Raw genomic sequence first — 15,225 nt, forward strand, 5'->3', positions numbered from 1 at the left:
AGGGAAGTCCTGTAGTCTGCTTTGTAATGATGAAACCTCAATTCTGCAAACCACATTTCTGCTTTGCCAGTAACTCTCTGTTAGCTTTTGCCAATGGAGATGCCAAAGAAAGACTGGAGGGCCAGTAGAGGATAAAGGACCTGGATTCCTTTCTGTTTGCTCCCTGTTCTGTCAGCATCATGCCAGTATTGACTCTTCACTCTGATATTAGCAATTGGTTGCAGCTTCCAGTTTGTCGCACACTCCCAGAACCAGTCTCCTCATCCCCTCTCAGAATGAGAACCATTCAGGCCCCTCAAAGAATTCCTCTTCCAAGGTCCTGAGGTATCAGCACCAGCTGAGCAGCAGCCCCTCTTTGGCTGTCATGATTCTAGTTCTGCAGAGTTACTCCATCAAACACCCAGTTTCTAATCATCTCAACCCCTTCCCTTTGTCCATGAGCCTTACAAGCACTTCCTGCAGTTATTAGCTTTGTATTGCCTTAATGTTCCCTTCTGTCTTTTCAGTTCTCCTATACTTACTCAGCCAATTCTTCATATTAAGTTCTCACTTTTAAATAATTGATATGTTGATAGTCCATCAACAGCAGAATGGATAAGTGTAACATATTCTCCACATGCAATACTATACAAAAATGAGAATGAATGATCTACTACTATGTCTATCTGATGATACAACTGATTCATGTTGATCTATTGCAGAAACCAACACAATATTCTAAAACAACTATCCTTCAATTAAAAACAAATAAATTTTTTTAAAGGAGATAAACTATAAGGGGGGAAAGTAGACCAAAGCAGACAAAAAATATTTAATAAGTTTAGCAGAAGAGAAGATGGAGCAGGAATAACTAACTAACTTAGTAGTTTGAGTGCAGTGTCTACATAGAAGGGTACAGTAATCCAGCCAATTTGTAGGTTAGACGCTCAGGGCTAAGATGTCTGAATTCCTATGAAGAAGGGTAGGGGTGAGGGATTGGAAGTGGGGAGTGTCAAGCTAAAACCAGGACCTAGTTGAAGGTCTGTAGGTTTGTACCTTAAGCAGTTGGAAGTCTAGATCCTCTTCCCACCTCATCCACCAAGGACTAGAAATTGAATCAGAGAAGCACCAGACCCTCATGATGCCAGAGACTGGTGTGAAAAACAGAGGAGAGGATTAAATGAAAATCTGAATACTAAAAACTGAGGTCTTTTTCTATCCAACTCTCTACACTACTTTTTTCCCACCCTACTTTCAACAGCAGCCGGCCATACAAGCTAACACTCTCACATTTACCCCTCCTCTCCAATTCATGCTGCATTTACATGTATTCAAAATGCTGTTGCCAGGCATGTGACAGAGATACAGTATTTGAAAAAATCAGCAAGGAAATCTGGCAAATGAAAAGAGGAGAGAATTATTAACTGCAGGGGAAGGTATTATATGAGAAAAAGGAGTGATGTTATACACATTGCTTAATAATGCATAGCACTTGCACAGTCATAATAATGTAAACACTGAGTTGATTTAACCCAAATTTATTGTGTTACTCCATCAAGGAATGTAGCAGAAGAGAAGGAAAGTGTTTGGGACTTGGGAGTGTGCTGGGTATGATTGCCTAGTCCTCAACATATATTCTCACCCTTTCAAGGTACCCCCTTAATCACAGAAGCCACAAGCTAAAAACAACCACATTTCCCAATTCATCTTGATGCTACAGTTCTGCATATAAACTCTATCATAAGATGTACTCACTTTAGATTTGGAAGGCAGAAGTGAGGCAAAGGTCATTTCCTTGTAGCTCAATCTATTGGTAAACAAGGTTGGACAGATAAGAACATCTGCAGTAGGCAGACTTCACATCCCAGTGTGTATTCAGGACCCAATGGGTATGCCATGCATTCTGCAAGGTGTGCCATTGAATCCAATAGTCTTGTGTGGTCTTAGCCTCCCACTAAATTGCTGCCTGCCCAACCCCCTAACAATTTGGTAATCACCTAATTCCCTGCTCTAAATCCCTAGAATTGTTGCAGTCTCCTGAACCAAACACTGAGAAAACTTAAGTACCAAATGACAAATTGAGAAACAGCAGTATGAGCACTTTATTGAGAAATCCAGAACTTCATACCAGGGAAATGAGTTAGCAGAGTGAGAGTGACCAGAGAAACACTGGAGAACAGACCTGGGAATATACAGAAGGGAATATAATTGATAAATTACACTCAAGTTATCCTAAAAGCATAAACTAGATGTGGCCTCACTGATCTAATACTGTTACAAGCTTTAGGAAAATATTACCATAAGGCAGTTTTAAACACCTATACAGATTCCAATTCTCTTCTCTAAAAATATTTCTTCAGTTCAATTGCTCAGTCATGTCCGACTCCTTGAGACCCCATGAACCGCAGCACGCCAGGCCTCCCTGTCCATCACCAACTCCCAGAGTTTACCCAAACTCATGTCCATTGAGTTGGTAATGCCATCCAACCATCTCATCCTCTGTCATCCCCTTCTCCTCCCACCTTCAATCCTTCCCAGCATCAGAGTCTTTTCCAATGAGTCAGTTCTTTGTCTCAGATGGCCAAAGTATTGGAGTTTCAGCTTCAGCATCAGTCCTTCCAATAAATATTCAGGACTGATCTCCTTTAGGGTGGACTGGTTGGATCTCCTTGCAGTCCAAGGGACTTTCAAGAGTCTTCTCCAACACCACAGTTCAAAAGCATCAATTCTTTGGTGCTCAGCTTTCTTCACAGTCCAACTCTCACATCCATACTTGACCACTGGAAAAACCATAGCCTTGATTAGACGGACCTTTGTTGGCAAAGTCATGACTCTGCTTTTTAATATGCTGTCTAGGTTGGTCATAACCTTTCTTTCAAGGAGTAAACACCTTTTAATTTCATGGCTGCAATCACCATCTGCAGTGATTTTGGAGCCCAAAAAAAATAAAGTCTGTCACTGTTTCCATTGTATCCCCATCTATTTCCCATAAAGTGATGAGACCCGATGCTATGATCTTAGTTTTCTGAATGTGGAGTTTTAAACCAACTTAAAATATTTCTTGGGTCAGGTTTATAGTATTCATATAGCCAAAGGAAGAAGTACATCCAAGTATTTCACAATGTATGCCTCACCATACAACTTTTCGCTGACGTCTGAAAACAAAAGAAATAGCATGTGTTAATACAAACAAAATGTTTCGATGCTTTCTTTTTTAACCCATTAACAAGGAGTTTTGTTGTTGTTGCTTCCCTGGTGGCTCAGACGGTAAAAAGTCCACCTGCAATTCAGGAAACCTGGGTTCAATTACTGAGTCGCAAAGACCCCTTGGAAAAGGGAATGACTACCCACTCCAGTAATCTTGCCTGGAGAATTCCATGGATAGAGGAGTCTGGCAGGCTATAGGCCATGGGGTCACAAAGAGTTGGACACGACTGAGTGACTTTCACTTTTCATCACTTCAAGTCATGTCTGACTTTTTGTGACCCCACAGAGAGCAGCATGCCAGGCTTCCCTGTCCTTCACTATCTCCCTGAGTTTGTTCAAACTCGTGTGCATTGAGTCAGTGATGCCATGCAACCATCTCATCCTCTGTTGCCCCCTTCTCCTCTTGCCCTCAATCTTTCCCAACATCAGGGTCTTTTCCAATGAGTCTGCTCTTCACATTAGGTGGCCAAAGTATTGGAGCTTCAGCTTCAGCATCAGTCCTTCCAACGAATATTCAGGATTGATTTCCTTTATGATTGACTGGTTGGATCTCCTAGAAGTCTAAGGGACTCTCAAGAGTATTCTCAAACACCACAATTCAAAATCATCAATTCTTCAGCACTTAGCCTTCTTTATGGTCCAACTCACATCTGTATATGACTACTGGAAAAACCATAGCTTTGACCAGACAGAACTTTGTCAGCAAAGTGATGTCTCTGCTTTTTATTACACCGCCTAGGTTTGTCATAGCTTTCCTTCCAAGGAGCAAGTGTCTTTTAATTTCACAGCTGCAGTCACCATTCACAGTGATTTTGGAGCCCAAGAAAATAAAATCTGTCACTGTTTATATTGTTTTCCCATCTATTTGTCATGAAGTGATGGAACCAGATGCTATGATCATAGTTTTTTTTAATGTTGAGTTTCAAGCCAACTTTTTCACTCTCCTCTTTCATCCTTAGACTGCAATGAAATTAAACCAGTCAATCCTAAAGGAAATCAGTCCTGAGTATTCATTGGAAAGACTGATGCTGAAGCTCCAATACTTTGGCCACTTGATGTGAAGAACTGACTCATTAGAAAAGACCCTGCTGCTGGGAAAGATTGAAAGAAGGAAGAGGAAGGGGATGACAGAGGATGAGATGGTTGGATGGCATCACCGACTCGATGGACATGAGTTTGAGCAAGCTCCAGGAGTTGGTGATGGACAGGGAAGCCTGGTGTGCTTCCTTGGGGTCACAAAGAGTTGGACACAACTGAGTAACTGAACTGAACTGACACTGCATGTAAGTTAAATAAGCAGAGTGACAATACACAGCCTTGTTGTACTTCTTTCCCAATTTTGAACCTGTCAGTTGCTCCGCGTCTGTTGCTCCTTGACCCACAATACAGGTTTCTCAGGAGACAGGTAAGGCAGTCTGGTATTCCCATCTCTAATAATTTTTCACAATCTGTTGTTATCCACACAGTCAAAAGCTTTAGCATAGTCAATGAAACAGAAATAGATGTTTTCCTGGAACTCCCTTCCTTTCTCTATGATTTAACGAATGTTGGCAATTTGATCTCTGGTTCTTCTGCCTCTTTAAAGCCCAGCTTGTACATCTGGAAGTTCTCAGTTCATCCATGAAGGGGAACAAGGAGTTTTACTCTTTCTCAAATCTCTAAGAATTTCCAAGAAGTTTAAGGTCTTGTCATCATTTTTGGATCTGCATCTACTGAATTACCATTTCACATTTGCTAACTCTTCAATCCAAAAAGGTTCACAAAAGGAACTCAACTTCTTTTCCTGATTTTCTCTGTCGCATCACTTCAACCATCCATAAAAAAAAAATTACGTACATACTTGCATACACGCTTTTGAGAAGACCTGACTCTGTCAACTTTGGGGGAATGTAGAGGGAATTTATTCTGGAGATAAACAAACATCTGAAAACTAAAATTTTAAATTCTTGTTCCTAAAAAGCCCTGTGATCATTTCTGCAACCGTCTCCTGCTTTTAGCTCTTCTCTTCCTGGCACCAACCCTCACAGGGGAAAAAAATAGTCATTTTCTTATGTGGAAATTTTATCCTTCAAACTCATCTGAGGGCCTCCCATTACACAGCCCAGGAATCAGCAGAAACATAGAAATCATGGTAGTCAGTTCAGCTACAGCACTTTTTCAGAACAGAGCCAAAATTTTTCCCTATTTTTGTCCCAAAGTAAGATGTAGAAGGTTTTTCATTCAACTGAAGAGAAGGACATATCGATTATCGGAGCGATAAGATAATGAGAGGAATGCCAAAAGGAAATTCTAACGTGCAATACTTGAAAATATTAATTAAAAGAAATGGCAACCCACTCCAGTACTCTTGCCTAGAAAATTCCATGGATGGAGGAGCCTGGTGGGCTACAGTCCATGGGGTCACAAAGAGTCGGACACGACTGAGCGACTTCACGACAATCTCTCCTGGATAGTTTATATTGGGTTTTGATGATCTTTTTGCCATTGTGTGGTAAAATCCTTCATTCAGTGCTCCCTCAGGAGCACATGGAATAAGATGAGGTAAAGAAATGTAAAATTACCCTGAAAATAAATTACATACTCTGTGTATGTGTGATACATGTGATGTATTTTTATTTAATCATGCCATCGTTTAAATTTTTCTGTTTTGGCAAACACATCATAGGCAATATCTCTCAGTTTTCTTATTAATATTTTTATTTCTTCATAAGCAGTCATTGGGTTCTAACTTCACTCATTCCTCAGTGGCTCAGTGGTAAAAAAAAAAAAAATCCGCACGCAATGCAGGAGACACAAGAGACTACCTAGGTCAGGAAGATCCCTTGGAGAAGGAAATAGCAACCCATTCCAGTATTCTTGACTGGAAAATCCCATGGACAGAGGAGCCTGGCAAGCTTGAGTACAAAATGTAACAGAGTCAGACACAACTGAGTGACTAAGCATTCAAAAACGTTTTCATTCAGGAAGCCAGTTTCTAAACTGCAAAGTGGTAAATATTTTATTCTTTAGATAAGGTCACTTATTGAATGTTTCTAGACCCACTTTCCTCATTAAAGATTGAAAGAATTTGAAAACTGAAAGGTTAAATCCCTTGAATACTAATTTATTACTTTCATATATTAGTGACAAACACATAAGTGAATTTGTGATTTTCAGGCTTTTTAAAACAGCTTAATTGAGTCATAATTTACATAGTCTAAAATTTAGCCATTATTAGTATACAATGATCTTTAGTAAATTTACAGAGCTATGCAATACCATCTCAATCTAATTTAAAAACATTTCCACCACCACCCCCATATGGTTTGGGGGTGCTGAAACTTCCCATCTCCCTAAAGCTACAAACACACAACTTTGGTCCCCCAATCAGAGTATTTCACCCCTTTGTCCTCTGAGATTGGTTCACAAAAGGCAGATGAACCAATCCAGAGCCCTACCTAGAACTTTCACGGGAAGGAGGGGTACAGGTATGCCCTGATTTTGGAAAGTTTACTTTATGCCACTTCACTTTTATGAAAGACCTACATGAGCACCTGTTTTTGCTAACCAAAAGAAATCCGCCCCCCCAAAAAAAGAGAGACAAAAAGTGAAAACAGCATTCAGGGTTTGTTTTGCAGCGAGCTGTTACAAAGGCAGTGAGCATCCTAAGAAATGACAGTGCCACTGCCAAGCTCCATCCCAACGAACTACACTCAGTATCTCAGCCTCTAGCTGCCAAAGCTTTGAACTGTGCATGCGAGCATCTGTGCCTTAGCGAGATGTGTTTTGTGCATCCACTAGCAAGATGAGTCCTAAAATAATTGCTTCTTCACTTTGCACCACTTCAGCTCACAAAAGCTTTCATAGGAATTCTCTACTGTCAGATAGCCTGGGAAACCTGTATTATTTTTAGCTGAGGACACCAGGCCTGAGGACAATGACACCTGGAGGTTTTTTTCTCAAATGGTAAACCACTCTTCTCCCACCATCTAGTCATCAGATTTGAAAGGGATTTTTTTAAAAATCAATTATCCCATCTCTCTTTCTATAGTACAAAACACCCCCTCCCCCCTCCCCACCCCCCGCTACTGGTCTAGAAGCAATCCAATGAAAGCAAAGGTCAGAACTTTCAATCAGTGGTTAAGGAAATTAAATGCTCTTGTTCCCAGAGAGGGACACCAGTGCCCTTTAGCAGTCATGAGGAAAGTCAAGCTGAGGATAAATCAAACACAAGGAGAATGGCAAAGCCCAGAAAATCTCAGAGAAAGATCCAGAATCCTGAGGAAGCTATTCTTGAAGAGGTGGTGTGGACAAAATTTTTTCCAGCCATTTTAAATTCACTTTTCTATTACTTGCAACAAAAGCAACCTATCCGGTTGAACATCTTTCTGCCCTGGTTTGTTTTGTTAACTTTTCTACATTATTTGACTCTGCTGATCATCTTTTGGAATTTTTTTCTCCTGGGGCTTCAACCCTTCACTCATCTTCTGCTCTTTAAATGCATCCAGCGTATCCACGAAAACAAGCATGGAAAAACATAGATAGCACAGCACATTGCTGTTGATTCAGGTTCATCTCTCCTTTTCCTCTCATCACAGGTCAATGTGATGAGCGTGGGCATCCTTGTATTGTTCCTAATCCTAGGGGAAATATTTTGTTTTTCACTGTTGATGTTCAGTTCAGTCAGTCAGTTGTGTCCAACTCTTTGCGACCCCATGAACCGCAGCATGCCAGGCCTCCCTGTCCATCACCAACTCCCAGAGTTTACCCAAACTCATGTCCATTGAGTCGGTGATGCCATCCAATCATCTCATCCTCTGTCATCCCCTTCTCCTCCTGCCCTCAATCTTTCCCAACATCAGGGTCCTTTCAAATGAGTCAGCTCTTTGCATCAGGTGGCCAAAATACTGGAGTTTCAGCTTCAACATCAGTCCTTCCAATAAACACCCAGGACCGATTTCCTTTAGGATGGACTGGTTGGATCTCCTTGCAGTCCAAGGGACTCTCAAGAAGTCTTTTCCAACTCCACAGTTCAAAAGCATCAATTCTTCTGTGCTCTGCTTTCCTTATAGTCCACCTCTCACATCCATACATGACCACTGGAAAAACCATAGCCTTGACTAGATGGACCTTTGTTGGCAAAGTCATGACTCTGCTTTTTAATATGCTGTCTAGGTTGGTCATAACTTTCCTTCCAAGGAGTAAGTGTCTTTTAATTTCATGGCTGCAATCACCATCAGCAGTGATTTTGGAGCCCAAAAAATAAAGTCAGCCACTGTTTCCACTGTTTCCCCATCTATTTGCCATGAAGTGATGGGACCAGATGCCATGATCTTAGTTTTCTGAATGTTGTGCTTTAAGCCAACTTTTTCACGCTCCTCTTTCTGTCACATAGACCATTTATTATATTAAGGTGTGTTCCCTCTATGCCCACTTTCTGGAAGTCTTACAGGTTATGTTGTCCAGTTCTTTCCATAAAATTAGGTCAGCGTTCTTGTTCTTTAGTAAAATAAATAAAGATTTAGCATAAGAGATTAAGATTTGGCCAACAGATTGTCGAATCTTATGGCTGTAAGATTTGGTCAATTTCAGCAATAAACAAGTAGCCAAAAAAATCACAATTGGTAATTAGTTTGGGGTTTTGGAAAACTTCAGACACCATGAAGTCTATCTCAATGTAGATATAGCCCTTGTTCTGATATAAAATGCTCTAAATATCAATCAAATCCAGGTTTGGGCAAACTAATCTTCCTTTGGTGAACTTATGTCCGTTTAAGACTAAAAGCTGCAAAGGCATGCTGTTTTCCTGTGAGAAAGCTTGAGAAGGAGAGCAAAGAAGAAAATCAGCCACATATCTCAACAAAGTAAAAACTCTAGGAAATTTTAAATTATCTGGGTTGGCCTTCAGGATTTCTGGGAAACAAAAAGGATTCAGTAAAACCCTGAGGCATTACTGTCCAGGTGAATTTTTTTTCTCCAAGTTAGCACAAAGTATTGGTTAACTTCATCAACTGGAATACTAAAAAATGGACTGCATACATCAATTACAGTTAAAATTTTGCTTTTGGTAGGAGTGTTAGTAGGGGTGTGAGGGTTAGAAACAGCAGGGTGTGAAGGGATAGCAATGTTTATTGCTCAGAGCTTCTAACCAAACTTCCCTTCAGTTTTCTCAGCAGCAAAACAGAAGTATTACAGGGACTAGTACAAGGGATAATGAGGCCTTGACCTTGCGATTTTCTATTACGGGCTTTATATCTTTAAAGACTTATATACTTAGAGGATATTGATTATTTCTGGAGAGAGGTTCTGAGGGACCTATTTGAATCTTGATGGGAGGTATGCCGTAGATTTTGCCAACATCAGTTAGACATTTTGGCCATAAGGAGGGTGATAGGTGATTCAGTAGGGATAAATTGATCAGTGTTTCCAAAATGAGGTACATTTTGGAAATGTCACAGAGAAAACAGAAGACATTAAAGAGTCATTTAATTCCCTTGGTTGACTGTTTTGATGACTATTGTCAAATTCTAGAATCTTTTCCTCCTTTTGGGAGAGAGAAATTCTAGCATGATATTTATTTAAGAAGTCTTGGCCTAATAAATAAATGGGGTGGTGGAACTAAGGAGAAAGGGGTGTGTATCAAAGGGCCTTAACAAAAGGAAATAGGCTCAGGGACAGGAATCTTCTAAGGTTCATTACACAGCCCCGTTATTTGAACTGTTTTAGTACTCCGAGGCAGGAACTCTTTATGGTAGTGGGATGGAGCAACAAGAGTGTTGCTAGTGTGTCAGTTAGGTCTGGAAGAGTCTCCCTTAATCTGGAGAAATGTTCCTGCAAGCCAATTAAGAGGGAGGACTGGGAAGAGCCCCAAATAGCTCTTTGAGGCATGTCTTGAGAATGAGTAGGGCATTAAAAACGCTGCTTCAAGGACTGAAGGTGCTTGAAGAGCTGTACTTAAATTTATACCAATCCCTTTTCTAATATCCTGGCCCACTGTAATAATACCAGAAACCAGAAGGACTTTGTTTTGGTTCAGTTCAGTCACTCAGTCCTGTCTGACTCTTTGCGACCCCATTAACCGCAGGATGCCAGGCCTCCCAGTCATCACCAACTTCCAGAGTTTACCCACACTCATGTTCACTGAGTTGGTGATGCCATCCAGCCATCTCATCCTCTGTCGTCCCCTTCTCCTCCTGCCCTCAATCTTTCCCAGCATCAGGGTCTTTTCCAATGAGTCAGTTCTTCACATCAGGTGGCCAAAGTATTGGAGTTTCAGCTTCAACATCAGTCCTTCCAATGAACACCTGGGACTGATCTCCTTTAGGATGGACTGGCTGGAACTTCTTGCAGTCCAAGGGACTCTCAAGAGTCTTCTCCAACACCACAGTTCAAAAGCATCAAATCATCACTCAGCTTTCTTCACAGTCCAACTCTCACATCCATACACAACTACTGGAAAAACCATAGCCTTGACTAGACGGACCTTTGTTGGCAAAGTAATATCTCTGCTTTTTAATATGCTGTCTAGGTTGGTCATAACTTTCCTTCCAAGGAGTAAGCGTCTTTTAATTTCAGGCTGCAATCACCATCTGCAGTGATTTTGGAGCCCCAAAAAATAAAGTCAGCCACCGTTTCCACTGTTTCCCCATCTGTTTGCCATGAAGTGATGGGACCGGATGCCATGATCTTCGTTTTCTGAATGTTGAGCTTTAAGCCAACTTTTTCACTCTCCTCTTTCACTTTCATCAAGAAGCTCTTTAGTTCTTCTTCATTTTCTGCCATAAGGGTGGTGTCATCTGCATATCTGAGGTTATTGATATTTCTCCCAGCAACCTTGATTCCAGCTTGTGCTTCATCCAGCCCAACGTTTCTCACGATGTACTCTGCATATAAGTTAAATAAGCAGGGTGACAATATACAGCCTTGACATACTCCTGTCCCATTTTGGAACCAGTCTGTTGTTCCATGTCCAGTTCTAACTGTTGCTTGTTTTAGGTAAGGGGCTTTCATTTGATGAAGCTGAAGAATTTCAGCAGTCTTCTTTTTAGGGGATTAATCTAGATTATAACAGAGCTTGTTAGCCAGATTAACTAAATCTGGAGTGGGCCTAGTTTTCAATTTTGGAAGGGAAAAGCCATAGTTGAGACCACCAATAAATAGAGTTATTATTAAAAAGCTATCCAAGTGGAATGAAGGAAAGAAGACCAGAATTCTCTAAAAAGTATTCTGAAGTCTACTGTAATAATTATGGACAGTTTTGTCAGATTTTTGTGTGCAAGCCTGAATTTTGTTCCAATCAACAAGCTTTGGAGAAGTCCAGGAATTGCCAGATGAAGCTGCCTAGTGATTGCATAAAGATGAAAGTTAACAGGCTGGGTTTCTGGTTGTGACTCTAGAGACCTTTCAAAGCTTTTCTAATTAGTCATTTTCATGCAATGCTGGGCCTAGGCTTCACTAACAAGTACATGAACTAACTCATATAAGTCAGAGAAATACAGCTGAAGAGTTTGAATGACCATATTAAATTCCTCAGTAAATCTGTGAGGATCTTCAATTCCTTTGAGAAAAATCTTTGTGACCTGCAGTTCAGCCTTAGTCCAAGGAATATAATAAATTAAGTGTTTAGCCTCTGGATCCTCGGAAAGCTTACTATTAAAGGGACAGTTTCTAATAGATTTAAAGGAAAAGGAGTGGGGAGAGTTTCACAGAAAGGGCAGTGGGGGAGGGGGTGTGGGGTGGGCGGGGAGGTGTTGACAAGAGAATTAGTACAGGAAAACTGAGGGTATAGAGGGGAGGTAGGTGATGTAGAATGGAAGGAGGAAGATGGCATTGGAGTTAGGGCCTGAACATAAGGAAACAAGGGAGAGGAAGAAAATGGTGCTGGAGGCAGAGCCTGAAAAAGGAGCCAGGGAAGAGGAGCTTGAGGCTTCAGAAGCCATCTTACCTTTCTTGAATCGTTTGCCTCAGTTAATTGTAAAATCTTATTTTTCAGAGAGGTAATTTTAGGCTCCTGATAACATTTGGAAGCCTCACGTTCAGTTCAGTCACTCAGGCGTGTCTGACTCCTTGCGACCCCTTGGACTGCTGCACACCAGGCCTCCCTGTCCATCGCCAACTCCTAGAATTTACTCAAACTCATGTTCATTGAGTCGGTGATGCCATCCAACCATCTCATCCTCTTTTTTCCCCTTCTCCTCCTGCTTCCTGCCTCAAAAACCAATCAAAATAAGCATTCTGTTCCGTCTAGGAAATTTTAAAGCTACAGCGTCAAATTTGGTTTTAAGAAAAGTAAGTTTGGGTGTTTCAACAGTTCCCCATAATGGCCAATGGTGTTCTAAATTGCCTTTGGTTAGGTCAGTCCTAACCAAACGCATGTGAGGAAGGGTCATGGTTTTTAAACATAAAATTGGCCAGGGTCCCTGAAGGGGATGGTACACTCAGAACATTTAAATAACTGGAATCTCATTTCTCAGAAGTTTTTCTCTAAAGTTAAAGAATTTTCTAACAGTCTAAACAGATCAAACAGTTCAAATAGCCTACAGGCCTAATACCAGTCAGTCCCAAGGGAACCGTCTGGTCCCAAAAAAGCCAAGCTAAAGTCTGCACAGCACAGTTCTAATCAACTAGCCTAATCCCAAGGGAGTGAGGACAAAGGCTAAACAAGCACAGATCCAAGAGAACAGCCCCTACTGCAAAAAAAATCAGGCTGAAGGTTGAACCGACACAGTTCCAATGAAATAGCCCATGTTCCACAAGGAACAGGCTGAAGGCTAGCCAATTTCAGGAGGGATAATTCCTGTTTCAAAAGGAATCAAGCTGAAGGCTAACACAGTTTCAGTTGGAACTGCCTATTTTTTGCTAAAGCACCAAATGAGTACTTGTATACAGAACAAGGCCTTAATCAGAATCGGTGACACCTGAAAATAGATTCGAAATAAAATCTGAAGAGCTTCAAAACACAAAAAGGAAAGAGGCTGAAAAACACGAGATAGGCTTACTCCAAAACGCCGGGGTCTTTGACAAAAGCTTTGTGCAAAAATATGCTCAATGTAAGTACTATACCTGTTTGCTTACCAGCCTGGAAGTCAACAGGAGCCTTCTCTGGATCCCCATGTGGACCGCCAAAATGTTTAACTAACACAGATTACCAGTTATTTCTCCAGCAAAAAATGGGCTTAATTGGAATCAACAAGGATTTGAAATTTGGGGTCTGTAACCATGGTGAGCCACCACAACAAAGAAAGGAGAACTCTTTTAAAGAGAGGTAAAGAAAGTTGCCAGGTTTATGAGAAACAAGAGTCCACTGAAGAGTTGAGAGTTCGAGGTATAGGGGCTTCTCATTGGCTGAATTGTGAGAGTCTCTCATTGGTTGAGCTCTTGCCAGGCAACAAGGGGAAGTGGTTTTCCTTCCGGTTGAGTTCCACTATCCTCATAGAGTATGAGGTTGGAGAAGGAAATGGCAACCCACTCCAATGTTCTTACTTGGAGAATCCCAGGGACGGGGGAGCCCGGTGGGCTGCCGTCTATGGGGTCCAACAGAGTCGGACACGACTGAAGCGACTTAGCAACAGCAGCAGCATAGAGTATGAGAGCTTCCCCTTCTGGCCTCCTGACTCTATTTTAATTGAAGTCTCTGTTTATTAATTTTTACTCCTTGCACACCATCGGAACACTGTTTGTACTAATTACCCAGTGATTCCCTACAGAGAACTCTGGTCCCTCATGTAAGAAACATTCTGCCTTGGAGCCCAGCCCAGGTTCCTGCAACTTGTTCAAGCTGAGCTCATAGGATACACCTGTCACAGGAAAGAATCCGATATCTGTGTCAGCTGTTCCTACTGGCTCCCTTCCTGCCTTTTTGACAACTCTATTTCAATTATTTTCAATGGCTCTAGGAGCCATGCCTGGGGTTCCCAGGGAACTCAGCAGTAAAGAATCTGCCTGCCAACGCAGGAGATGCAGGAGTCATGGGTTCAATCCCTGGGTCAGGAAGATCCCCTGGAGAAGGGAATGGCAACCCATTCCAGTATTCTTGCATGGAACATTCCATGGACAGAGGAACCTGGTGGGCTACAGTCCATAGGGTTGCAAAGAGTTGAATGTGACTAAGCGACTGAGCACCACAAGCCATGCCTATTCTCTAAGCATTAGCGATTCCTCAGGTCTAAATGCCACATAGTAATCACAATATATACTGTTAAATAAAACTAAATCCACATAAACTGAGTAATCTGTTCGTATCCACAGTGACAAAATTGGGCTTGGTATTCAATTTTGTCCCATCACTTGATGGGAAATAGATGGGGAAACAATGGAAACAGTGTCAGGCTTTATTTTGGGGGGGCTCCAAAAATCACTGCAGATGGTGATGGCAGCCATGAAATTAAAAGATGCTTACTCCTTGGAAGGAAAGTTATGACCAACCTAGATAGCATATTGAAAAGCAGAGACATTACTTTGCTAACAAAGGTCTGTCTAGTCAAGGCTATGGTTTTTCCAGTGGTCATGTATGGATGTGAGAGTTGGACTGTGAAGAAGGCTGAGCGCCAAAGAATTGATGCTTTTGAACTGTGGTGTTGGAGAAGACTCCTGAGAGTCCCTTGGACTGCAAGGAGATCCAACCAGTCCATTCTGAAGGAGATCAGCCCTGGGTGTTCTTTGGAGGGAATGATGCTAAAGCTGAAGCTCCAGTACTTGGGCCACCTCATGCAAAGAGTTGACTCATTGGGAAAGACTCTGATGCTGGGAGGGATTGGGGGCAAGAGGAGAAGGGGACGACAGAGGATGAGAGGGCTGGATGGCATCACTGACTCGATGGACATGAGTCTGGGTGAACTCCGGGAGTTGGTGATGGACAGGGAGGCCTGGCGTGCTGTGATTCATGGGGTCGCAAAGAGTCAGACACGACTGAGTGACTGAACTGAACTGAACTGAAAGCCTAGGAGAATGGTTTACTTTCCACAGCATATAGAACAGTCTTGTAATAGCTATCATTGGACAGATTCCATGAAGTACTTTATATTTGATTCTGAAAGTGACATTTTAAGCAGCATGTTGATA

At 41.6% G+C, this 15,225-nt stretch overlaps 1 long non-coding RNA gene across 1 annotated transcript; it reads right to left on the reverse strand.

The window, feature by feature from the left end:
* Positions 1–2,063: 2,063 nt before the first annotated feature.
* LOC129657621 (uncharacterized) lies at positions 2,064–14,280 on the reverse strand. The gene is made up of 2 exons (XR_008716912.1): positions 13,228–14,280; positions 2,064–2,759 (listed from the first exon to the last, which is right to left on the reverse strand). It is a non-coding gene; the product is annotated as an uncharacterized LOC129657621 (long non-coding RNA).
* Between the last annotated feature and the right edge of the window lie 945 nt (positions 14,281–15,225).

The sequence above is a fragment of the Bubalus kerabau genome, chromosome 7 (genome assembly GCF_029407905.1).
Source record: "Bubalus kerabau isolate K-KA32 ecotype Philippines breed swamp buffalo chromosome 7, PCC_UOA_SB_1v2, whole genome shotgun sequence".
NCBI classification, from domain to species: domain Eukaryota; kingdom Metazoa; phylum Chordata; class Mammalia; order Artiodactyla; family Bovidae; genus Bubalus; species Bubalus kerabau.